Source organism: Castor canadensis, chromosome 3 (genome assembly GCF_047511655.1).
Source record: "Castor canadensis chromosome 3, mCasCan1.hap1v2, whole genome shotgun sequence".
Taxonomy (NCBI): domain Eukaryota; kingdom Metazoa; phylum Chordata; class Mammalia; order Rodentia; family Castoridae; genus Castor; species Castor canadensis.
In genome coordinates this window covers 14,858,497-14,871,206 of record NC_133388.1, presented here as the reverse complement: position 1 = coordinate 14,871,206, position 12,710 = coordinate 14,858,497, and positions in this window count along the sequence as shown.

Below are 12,710 nucleotides of genomic sequence, written 5' to 3'. Positions count from 1 at the left end.
GAGTGAGTGAGTGGATCCTCCTTCACTGAGTTTCACACTGTCTTTCCCCTGATCAGCTAACCCCAGAGCAGAGGCTTACCCACTTCATCCTACAAGTTCCTATTTTACTTTCCATGAGGCTCTGTCAATCACTCTGATCCCAGGGTCTGGACTGTATTGGGAGACCACAAAAAACAAAAAGTCAGAACCCTAAGTTTTTACTGTCCCCACAAATACTGAGTACCTTCTATGTGCCAGCCCAGGCCAGCTACCTTGCATTTGGGAGCTCATTCCTTCCTCAAGAACCCAGCAAGGTCTATCATTGTCCTCACTTTTAGGGGAAAACAGCTGGTGACAGTGAGGGCCCAGACTTGAGACCCCAGGTGGCACATGCATTGTCTGATGGCAAGACACATGGCTACCAGACCCAGACAGCTTGGCTGAGTTTGTGCTATCAGGTCAGGATGGCTCACTAGGATCAGGCCTCCTGTGGGGTCGTGCCACCCCTGTGTGGCTTCCCCTTGCATAATGTCTAGCCTTTCTTGGCAAATGTTTCTCTGCATGTTTACCCAGCCAGTCCAAGGCCAGGGAGAGGCCCTGCCTGTGTATCATGTATAAGACTAAGGTCTAGCACTGTCTAAAGTTCACTCAGCAAACAGGCACAAAGCTCTACTGTGTGCAGGACGGAGTGGGGTCCAGTGCATTGAGCCTCTGCCTCAATGTCACACATCACAGTGCTCTCCGAGGAGTCATCACAGGCTGTTTGACCCAATCACTACATGATCCTGGGTGCACAGAATATCCCAGAAGCTGTGTGTGTGTGTATGTGTGTGTGTATGTGTGTGTGTATGAGAGAGAGAGAGAGAGAGAGAGAGAGAGAGAGAGAGAGAGAGAGAGAGAGACAGAGCGAGAGAATGAGGCAGAAGAGGGACATGGAGCTGGTCTTTAAGAAGGATTGGGACAGCAGACGTGGAAACAGATAGTAGTAGACTTCCAGGCAGAGGAACCAGCTGGAGAAGAGCATGATATGAGCGAGGCCCGGAATAGGAGAAATCACAGAGACTTGTCTGGATCTGTGGAAGGAGCATGAATGGGAACAAGGAGGAAGGAGGTGGCTGTGCTGATGCCTCGGGGACAAAGACTCTGGACACAAAGCCAGTATTTTTTTCTGTCCTCTTTCATCACTGGATGACCATAGTTTGGCATCCATGCTATACTCTGAGTGTCCCTGGACTCCTTCCTGTCCCTTCCTCTCCATCTGCACATCAGCAGGTGTCTCTACTCAGCCCTCTAGGAGACGCTCATGCCTTCTTCTCCACCAGCCCCTTCCCAGGATTGACCTCGTCTACCGGGTAATGGTCTGTAGTGTGACTGGATATACAGCAGACTGTTCCCCTCATTACCTGCTTCTTAGTCACTGTACCAGCTTCAAAGTACCACATTTGGGTGACTTAAGTCACGGAAGTGGAGATAGCTCCTTCTGAAGCCTCGTTCCTTGGCTTAGAGAAGGCCTCCTTCTCCTTTTGTCTTCACATGGTCCTCCCTCTGTGGGGTCTAGATTTTCTCCTTTCATCAAGACACCAGCTGCATGGGAGTAGGGCCATCCAATCAGATTGGGCTGAACTGATTCCATTTCTTAGTTTTGATAGATATGCCTTGGTGCTATAAAATGTGTATGTTCACATTGGGGGAGCTGGGAGAACAGGGAGAGACTGTCTGTATTGTCTCTACAACTTTCTTGTAAGTCCAAAAGTATCTCAAAATCAAAAGGTTTTTTTGTAAAATAAAGTAAAATCAAATCAAATGTTCTGAAAGCAAAACAAAGGGAGGTGGGCAGGAAAGAAATAGATACTAGTGGTGGTCGGAGTTTCAAAGGCAGAAGGCAGAGACCTATTAAGGAAGGGAATTTCTTACCTGGAATTAAAAGAGAATTCAAGGACTTTCTGTAGCCAGGGTGCCAAAAGGGTCTGTCTGAGGTGGTGGCATTAAAGCTGAGACCCAAGGGACAAAGGTTAAATGCAGGCATCAAAAGCAATGTCCCAGAGGTGGGACAGAGTGCATGCTGCTCACAGAATAGGAAGAGGGTGCTTGTGGCTGGAGGTGGTGACAGGAGAATGGGTAAGGGAAGGAAAGCTCACTCCTCTATCAGCAGTCATGACACAGTGCAGTGTGGCAGTGACAATAATAATAACAGGCAGCACCTAGAAGCCATGTCCTGTGTGTCTGGCACTTATTTTGCATCTTTTACATATGTTGGTTTAGTTAATGAAGAGACACCCTTGCAGGGAGCTGGGAGACAATCGGTGATATGGCTGGCCCTCTCCAGTTTCCTGTCACTCCACATTACTAACCACATGGTATTGGGGAAAGTAACCATCTGCCAACTTTCCCCAACACCATGTGGTTAGGAGTAAGGGGGCATCAAGGTCCCAGGTGACAATTACCATCCCCAAAGACACAATCCCCAGCTCCCCAGTGTTGAAATAATGAAAGAACAAAATTCCTGAAGCCTACAGTCCCTAAAGCCAATTCTAAAAATCACAATCTCACAGTTCCTGAAAGTGGGAGGAGAGGGGAGCAACAAAAAGAGGGGTAGAAAATCAAAACTTCAAATGAGACAATTGGTCACTTGATACAGCAACAAGAAAAACTTAAAATGAGTCCTTTGCCTGCGTTGATGTTCCTTCCAACTATTGACTTTCCAGGAACTTTCAATGAACTAAAGCCAGATTTGTCCAAAGAAGCCAGCGAAGTTATGGACTGGTTTGAAAATAATTATGTACATGGTACAATAAGAACTTTTTTCTTTGGTGGTACTGGAGCTTGAACTCAGGGCCTCACTCTTCCTAGGCAGCCACTCAACCACCTGAGCCACACCACCAGTCCAGGTAGACTAGAATAAGAGCTTATACGGCAGCGCTGCTGTTCAATCAGTACTCAGCACGAGATTCTACTGAATCTGTGCATGCAGAATGGACTTCCAAGGACCCCAAACAACACGGCACAGATGAAGAGAAACTCCAACAGGGAATGTTCAGATAGTGTGTGTCCATCAAATCAAAGGATGTCACAAGGAACCCACCATGTAGAAATGAATGTGAATGCAGCTGGTTTAGGACAGCCATGTCCTAAATGAAGGAAGCAGCTATTCATCTCCATGCAAGACTTCAAAATACGGTAACTGGTTGCGAAAGTCAGCCACCTGTCACTATGTTGGTGTATTTGCCCATGACCTAGCCCTGTAATACACCTTTTTCATATGTCAAATTTTCTCTTTAGTTTTGGGTTTCTTTTTTCAGTTTTTTCCACTATTTTAAATTGTCAGGATACTTTTTATAATGCATTATGCTATGTATTTTATCTTCATGTAATCTCCAATACTAGAGGCAAAACTTGCGTAATTACTTTTATAAAGTTCCAATTCATTAATGTGTCTAAGCATTGTATATGTAAAAATGTGAAAACTTCCTCAGTAAATGAAGATGAGGCAGGCTAAAAACAAAAGATCCCACCGTGGGACTCCCTTCTCTTAACCAACCTGATATCCTCATGCTAGACTTTTTCACTACTCCCCCAGCACGGCCCTGAGCCATCTATAGAGCAATCGGTTCCTCTCTCAGTTGTGAATACCCTGGCAGTCATAAATATCTTTGCAAGATAGTGTCCAAAGGGGCACCTCTGAGCCTGGTTTGCCTGGAACAGAAGAGATCTGCCACCAATTTGACCTCTCAGGTAGAGTCCTCTACTTAAGACCTTAGGAATATTGGTCCCCCACATCTCATATATACAATTAAAAACCTGGAAATTAGCAGAATCACATGTGCAGAATATCCCATGTTATGTGATAAGGCTGTGTTAATTAAATCTGCCAGCTACCCTAGCCCCAACCTAAGGACTGCCCAGATTTTTCCAGCCTTACAACATATAAATTGGGCTTAAACAAAGATATCCATGCTTTTGTGCCATCTGGAAGGAGCCCACCACTTCTCTTGTTCAGCTTCCTCTTACTCTTTCTTTTCTTTTCTTTCATTAAAGCTTTGCTACTGTTTTGCAATTTGTATCTCTACCCAGTTCTCTGTTGAGGTGACACAAGAACTTGGGATCTTCTGGATTAGTGTCTTCTTAGACTACTCAGCCCAGCGACAAAGAGATGTCCTTTTTAAACAGCTACATTTGTGAAAGATAGCTTTTCTTTCCATCTGAGCTCTTGAGACAGCTGTGTATTCAGAGGTGAGCCACTTCAGTTATCCATCATGGTATTTCAGACAACCAAAGTTATGAAGCCAAATATACACATTTACCAACTACAGTTATGTGAGTTTGACATTTCCCTTTTGACCTATTTCTTTATGGATACAATTCATAACTATAAAGCCATGTGACTGTGGTTATTATTCCTGTGGGTTTCTCTTGCCACACTATGTACTCTATTGTTGACTATTCTGTTGTGTAAAGTGACCTACGGAATGTTCCGTTGTGTTTTTAGATGCTTCTCGAATAAGTTCTCTCTAAAAATGTAAATAAGTAAATATTTATTTTAAGACTATTTTAAGTACCTTTTCCAAAACTATATTTTGGGGCATTTTGACTTTAGGGATTTTGATCTTTGTAGATTTCAACATTCACACACACACACAAAGCATATATTCCTGGCCCAATCCCAGAGATCAACTTTTTTTGCACACCTTTCGATAGCTCAACTGGTAGAGTGAAGGACTGTAGACTGCCAGGGATCAACTTTTTAGGCAAGGGCCTTTAAGCGCCACCTCGAGATTCGGGTGCATCTCTACGCTCATTGCTTACTATAAATGTGGGGACAGAGCTATAAAATCAGCTCCCCCGGCCACCTGACACCCAGAGCCCAGGGACTCACCAGCCCCACTGTCCCAGGTGACCTCATGCTTCTCAGAGTGTGCAGGCCCAGGTGGTGTTTGATTCTTGAGCACTGTTCCAACAGATCACTGCAGGATGCCAGCAGGTTGCAAACTCGCAGACCCAGGGACTCCTGTGCTCATGCCTCCCTGATAGTTTGGACCCTGCAAGTACTCAGACCACTGCCTGAGCATAGGGCAACAATACCCAGACGCTGGGAACTCTGCAGGTTTAGTGCCAGCATGTGCCCTACACTTGGAGGTATGTTTGGTTGCCAAATCTGGCAGCTCTGGCTCCAGATAACAGGGGTGAGCATGAAACGGATGTCCCAAAGGCTGGAAGCCACAGCCTTCACTGCAGAGTGGAGTCACAGGACAGCCAAGGATGCTTACTGTAACAGGAGTGGGAATGGGACTCAGGGACCTTAGAGGAAGGTCAGTTCCCAGAGAAATGACCTGGGAGGCATTCCACTGTGTGATGTACAGCCCAGAGTCAACAAAGCCTTACTCACCCGTGGTTGCATCAAGCCTGACCCCAGAGCCAGGGTGCTCTGCAGAGTTGCTGGCTGTGGATTTACCAAGGGAGTTGAAATCCACATAGAGGGAGGCAGCCAGTGGTAGTAAAGAGGCTCTCCTGCAGTTTCCTGGGGTCTTCCTTCCCCTCCTTCTCCCTGCTCAAGTTGGGGACCCCACATTCTGCAGGGAGAGCTCTGCTCTTGGGAGCATTTGGGGGAGAGGGAGTCACAGCTGCAGAAGGAAATGGGGTGAGACCATGTAGGGGTGGACATAGAGGCTTCTCAGATCACTGGGAGGCCAGCAGAGGGCTTCAAATATGCAAGTGACCCAAAGGACTCATTCTGGGGACCCTAGGGATACTGGCAAGTGAGAGCAGCTCAGAGGTCCTTGCTGTATGGACGTGATCGCAGCTTAGACACGTGTGGGCTGCAGAGACAAAGAGGAGGGAGCTCCTTGGGGCAGGGAGAAGAGCAATCTTCCCCACACAGAGGGGGAGATTGGTGGAAGGAGGAGACACCTAAGGAGAGGAACCGTTTATGGATGGAGAGGGGAGGGGATTCTGTTTAGCACATGCTCGCAGGGAGGAGCTGCTAGGGGGAGATGCTGAGGAGGCACCTGTGTAAACCTTGGGCCAAAAGTCTTGGTTCCAGATGCCTTGAAGCACAAAGGAGTTGCAGCACCCCAGGTAAAACATGCAAGGTAGAAGACACCAGAAACAACCAAGGCATGCTCCCAGAATGAGAAGCCCAGTGGTGTCCTCTCAGGGAGAGAGGCACAATTCATAATCAATACTGCCAGGCCCAATTCTTTATTTTCCCACCCAAATTCCAGCACCCTTCCAGGAGCTGGCACAGAGTGGACACAATTGCAGGGCTAGAGTCAGGAGGCCACCACATCCCTTCTGGGTGACCTCAGCAGGCAGTTCCTTGGATCTGAGGTGTCAGCATCCTCACAGCCAGGCTGGGCACAGGCCAGCCAGGAGCGGAGCTATGTTTGCTGGAGAGGGTGAGAGGGTGCACTGAAGGCAGCTTGCTGGGTTCAGAACACTGGCTTGATTCCCAGTGCCTGCCTTTCTCAAGTGACAGTAGACAGCAGTCAGTGGAACCTACTGACTCAACAGGTGTGAGTGAGGATGCATCAGCTCTTAAGGATAAAGAAGAGAGCAATGGTGGTGGCTGCCACCAGTGTCACTGCAGGGAAAAGGGCTCCTATTTAGTAAGGTATCAGCTAAGTGACCCACACTACGTAATGAGATTGCCTTGTCTTTTTTTTCCTGTAATCCTCAAATTTTCCTCTACTGCCTCCTGACAATCCTAAGAGCCAAGAGGGCGAGGTATGGGGCTTCGATTTATGTAAGTCATTTACCGCTGCAGAATCAATCGACCCAAACTCACAGTTTGAAACCACAAACATTTATTATCTCATGGAGTCAGGAATCCAAGAGGGGACTGATCTGGGTGGTTCTGTCTCATGAGTTCGTTTTTGGCTGGGACTGGAGGTTCCACATCCCAGTTCACTCACGGCTTCAGCGACAGGTCTCTGTGGAGCTATTCAGAGGGCTGCTCAGATATAATTTCTGAGGGAAAGAGAGAGAGGAGGGGAGAGAAAGGGGAGAGAGAGAGAGAGAGAGAATGTGAAAGAAAGAAACAGAACCCAAGGCAGGAAGCAGCAGTCTTTTTATAACTCAATCTCAGAGATGATAACCTGTCCCCTGGCTGTATTCCATTTGTCAGAAGCAAAGGGCCAAGTCCAGTCCCATGCAGGGGACAGGAAATTCAGTTCTCTGTCTTGAAGGAAGCAGTGTCAGAGAACTTTGACACATCTGTAAAGCCACTGGAGATCTGTAAACTCAGAATCCAGCAGAGTACGTGCCCTCATAGCAAATTCTTTAGTAGCTCACACCTATAATCCTAGCTACTTGGAGGCTGAGATTGGGGGGATCGTGGTTCTAAGCCAGCCCAGGCAAATAGTTTGAAAGAACCCATCTCCAAAATAACCAGAGCAAAATGGACTAGAGGTGTGGCTCAAGCAGTAGAGCACCTGCTTTGCAAGTGTTAAATACTAAGTTCAAACCCCAGTCCCCCCAAAAAATAGATTGACCACACGTACAATCACAGCACTCGGGAGGCTGAGCCAGAAGGATTGTGAGTTTAAGGCCAGCTTGGGCTGCATAGGGAGACCCTGTTTCAAAAACAAAACAAAATGGATGGATGGACTAACTAGTGAGTAAACAAACCAATGAGCAATGAGGTGCTGCTCTCTCTTTTCACACAGGAAAGAAGCCAAGGCTCAGAAAGTCCAAGTGAGTGAGGTCCTCCTGTTGGTAAGGGCAGCACCAGACTGCTTTGCCAACAATTTCTCCATGTGCCACACAGCCGGGGAGACATTCTGAAACAGAAGCGGATGCTGGCAAGCTGGGGTAGCAGAGAGAAAAAAGGCAGGCAGAGTAGCTCTCAAATCAGAGCCTGGAATTCCCCTGCCCTGCTACTTCCTTATACTGGCACCTCCTAACCCACTTGGGGACCCAGCCAGGGACGGCTATGCTGAAGGGAATTGGCAAATCTTCTCTCAAATCTACAACCGCAAACTTCCCCTAACAACCACAAAAACAGGTCAGTCTAAACATAGCAGGAGAGCAGCCTAAGCATCAGATAAGGCTTAAGCATGAGATAAGATCAGCTTCTGTCCTTATCTCACTGGATCAGAGGCCCCAAACTGGACCTTCTTTCCCCTGGGTTCTGTTACTGCAGTTGTCAGAATCTCAATTCTCCCTGGTGAGAATGCTTTAAAGAACTAAAATAGACAGCAGAGGTTAGAGATGTGAGGTAACTGTCCTTGAGCCACCCACCTGGGAGATAAGGCAGAGACCTGATGCAAAAGAGTGAGGTCCCTCCCATGAGCCTGTGCATCTGAAGGAATGAGCATTTGCCCCTCACAGCCTCATCCCCGCTCCGGTCAAGCCCTGAAATATACTCTTTATTTATGAGCTCAATCCTGTGTGGATACAGCCCTCTTCCTAAGGTTTTCAGCCAATGCCACGCCCGCTTTTAGGCATCACAGTAGCACCACACAGCAGTAACTGTGGAAAATGGTGAACAGCAACACCATGACCAAGCTCATGACATCCGAGGCTCTGACCAGCTCCCAGGTATCAAGGTAACTTGGCTGAAGACAGTGAGAATAGCTGTCCCTCTGAGTGAACCTGCATGTCCTGGGTCCCGGGGCACTCTCAGGCAAGTGCTCCAGCCACGCTAGCAAAGGTACCTGAGGCTAGTGTCACTTCCTGCCTCTGCCTGTCATCTCTTGCATTCCACCACCCTTTGAACTAGGCTCCTGGAGACACTGGCCTGGACCTCATTAAAGCTGGGACAAACCTTCCAGCTCATCTTGGCTGCTACCTACCTGGGTCCATTTGCAGGCAGAGGAGCATGCCAATCCACAGTCACAGTGTGGGGGTGGTGACCAATAGGGACCCCTGTCACATGATACAGACCCACAGACAACCAATGCCTTGAAAAGCATTGACCCCAATGCCTGTTAGACTACCACTTTCTCTCCTATGCTGTAGGATGGAAATGTCTTTTTTTAATTGAAAGAGCGTGGGGACAGGGTGAGTCTTAGATTTGGCCTTGAATTGCTCCACCAACTATGCTATTTAACAGCTGGGGGTGGGGTAGGGGCAGAGATCACATGACTTCCCACCTAGCTCTCCCCTCCTGGAGGGTGACTCAGAAGGAAGCTTGGTAATGACAGGTTGAAAAGAGGGGTGGAGATTTTTCATTTTGATTTTTTTAAAGCATAATCAGAAACAGGAACTATACAAAAACGCAATCCATCCCAGCAACCTCTAAATATTGGTTACCTAGTAGATGTTCTGCCTGTGGAGTATGCAGCCTTCACCCGGCCTGCCCCTGACCCCCAAAAAGGGGGCAACACATCCTGCAAGGTCTCGGAAACTAGGGAGAAATTAGCAAGGTGTTTGTCTCCTCTCCCGGGGGTGGTACAGGTTCATGGTGTTCTGCTTCACAGAGAGATTTCAGTTGGGAAAGGGCTCTGTGATTACATGTAGGGCAAGTGAAGCTGAGGGGTGGGATGGAGCAGTTAAGGTCACTGAGCTCCACATCTCCGTGGGCAGCAGTTAGGCCAGAAGCTGGGATGTGAGCTGAACTAGAAGAGTGGAAGGGTCTGCTCTCTTTTCTGGACCTCCTGTGTGTCTCATCACTTCACACAGTAAAAAGTCTGAAGAGACTGTCCCAGGGTTGACAAACTAGACCCATGGGCCAATTTTAGCTCAGAAACCGTTTTTGTGTACTGTGTTAGTCTGTTTCCCGATGCTATAACAAAATGCTTGGGGTGGGGTTCCTTGTAAATAAAAGAGGTTTATTTAGCTCACAGTTTTGAAAGCTGAAAATTCACGATCGGGCAGCCCCATCTGTTCAACCCCTGGTAAGCAAGAGCTGAAGAACTCACATGGTGACACAGGAAGCCAGAGAGGCTCAGGGAACAGCTGGACTCTTTTTACAGCATCCCATGGGAACTAACCGGGGTCCTATAAGAACTCTATTAATCCCTTCTGGGATTAATGACCTAACGGCCTTCTTAGGCCCCACCTCTTAAAGGCTCCACCACCTCAACACTTCCACACTGGGAACCAAGCTCCCATGAACATTTAGGGGATACAATTAGACCATCAACAAACCACAGCATATATCTCACAGGCTAAGTATGGCTTTATATGTTCACAAAAATTTGTGACAGAGGAAGAGAAAGGAGGGAAAAGGAGGGGAGAGGAGGGGGAAAGAAAGGGAGAGGAGACAGAGCATATGTGGCCCTTAGGTTTAAAATTTTTGTTGTCTGACCTTTCACAGAACCCTAGATTATAGCCCCTCCTCCCCCAGCAAGGGCATTATTTCAAAGCTACAACTACAGCATCACCTTAAGAGTGGGACCGTAATTAGTTTTCTTCACTGCTGGATGCTCAGTGCCTAGGATGATACCTGGCACATGGAATTGCTCAGTAAATATTTGTAGAATCACAGAAGAAATAAATGAGTGAATGATGTTTAGGAATGCACCCAACAGCCTATAAAGTCCATGTGTCACAGGAACAAAGATACATACGAGGAGGAGCCACCCTTCTCCCTTATTCTGCAGGGGCAGCTGCACTCTGCCCTTGGCCAAGGTCCTGGATGGCTTCTGGGGGAACCAAGTTTGGAGTCACTATGCAGGGGCAAGACAAACGTCCACTCAGGAGCCCAAAGCAGAGAGGAGATCCAATGAAGAAACTGCAAGCAGAGAGAGGTTCTCTCCACCAGAGCCCACAAAGCAGGGCTTCTCACCCCTTAGGGTGCACACAGATTACGCCAGGAGATTACTATGGTGCAGACTGAGAATTATTAGGCCTGTGGTGACTGCCAAGAATTTGCATTTCTAACACACCCAGAGTATTGCTGCTGCTGCTGCTGCTGCAGGGGCCACACCTCGAGTATAGCACAGATGTCAAAAGCACTCTTCCTAGTACACATGCATTTCTGCGGACACCAGTGTGCTCCTCATTTTCTTTTTCCTTCTTTTTATGAGGTCTAGAAACATAGTGGGGTCTCCTGGACACTGGTTAGAGGATATACTCAAGGGATTGTGCTCAAGGGATTTCTGAACTGGAAGCAAACAGCGCCCAGCCCTCCTTCAGTCCAGGGAGACCGAAGGAGACCCTCCAAAGAGGAGGAGCCAGGACCTTCTGGAAGGTGCTATCTGGAATGATCTTGGCTTCACTTTTTGGTGTTGCAATTCCTTTATATTCTCCCTGGAGAGCACTGTGACAGATGACATCCTTGTATGAATGGTGCCCACAGAATCGACAGGACTTGAGTCAATGCCTGGGGCAAAGCAGATGAGTGAAGACTGTCAAAACCCAGAGAAGAGGCTGGAAGATGGCCAGGGATGAGGGGCTCATGGCTCTGGAGCATCTGTCTGGAGCTCCAGGTGATAGGTGACATCCAGACCTACCAACCTCCCACCTCAAGCATCCTCAGCAGAGTTTGTGGAGGGTAGGTGGAGTTAACTTGCCTTCATGTTGGGTGGATGTTCACTAAGCCAATTCAATTTTAAAGAAAATGATGGCCAGAGAACGTGACCCTCAGTCACATGTTCAGCCAGTGTCCATGCTCCTTTTCCCTTTGGTGGTCATAGAAATCCCATAGATTTAGCTGGGACATGGCTACCCCATGTGGAATATTGACGTATCTCAAAGACTCCTTTGCCGCTGGGCATGGGCTATGTAAACCATGCTCTGGCCAATGGAACACAAGTACAAATGACCTAAGCAACATTTAGGTCATGCCTCTCAAAGGAAAGGAAACCCTGCCCCATGTCCTTCTTATTTGCTGGAAGGCAGATATGAAATGTGCCATCTCGGGCCGACAAACAGCACCTAGTTATGGCAGAGCAATGAGACAGAAGAGGCCCGGCTTCCCGACAAAGTGAGGCCAGTCACTTTGTCTATACTGCCTTCATCTGGTGAGACACACTAATCTTTGGCCTTGTTTTAACCATTATTTCTTTGGGATTCTGTGTATCTTAAAAATCTGTTCTTAGGGCAAGGGTGTAGCTCAGGATAGAGAGTAGGCTTTAGTGTGGTTGAAGCCCTGGGTTCTATCCCCAGTTCAAATGAATAAATAAAATATGTATTCACCTGTAAAAATGTTTGTCACATAAAGCATCATTCAAGGAAGGAAGGATGGAAGCAAACAGTGCTTTACAGTGTGTATACACTATGCTAAGTAAACAAAATCCCTGTCCTGTCCTCATAGCCCATTTGTTTATTTTTATGGTGCTGGGGATTGAACCCAAGACCTTATACATGCTAGGCAAGCATGTACCACCATGCTACATTCCCAGACCCTACTCTGTCTTCATAAAGCTTACATTCAGTATTACAACCGTGTGCCACATAACATTTAGGTCAACAATGGGCCACCTGTACATGGTGGTCCCATCAGAGTATAAGGGAACTGAAAGAGTCATATCGCTGAGTGGCACTGTAGCTGTCATGATGTCATAACACAACTCATTACTCGTGTGTTTGTGGTGACGCTGGTGTGAACATACCTCCGACGTGCTGGTCACGTCCAAATCTAGCCCATGGGATTCTGCACAGTGTAAACTTGACAGTGATAATAAATGACTGTGCTAGAGGTTTACACATTTACTATGTCATACTTTTTAATATGATTTTAGGGTGTACTTCTTCTATTTATACATAAAACCAAACAAGCTTACTGTAGAACAGTCTACTGTGTTACATTGGCAGCAGCCTCATGCATTTCTTGTTTACTGAGTCTCTTT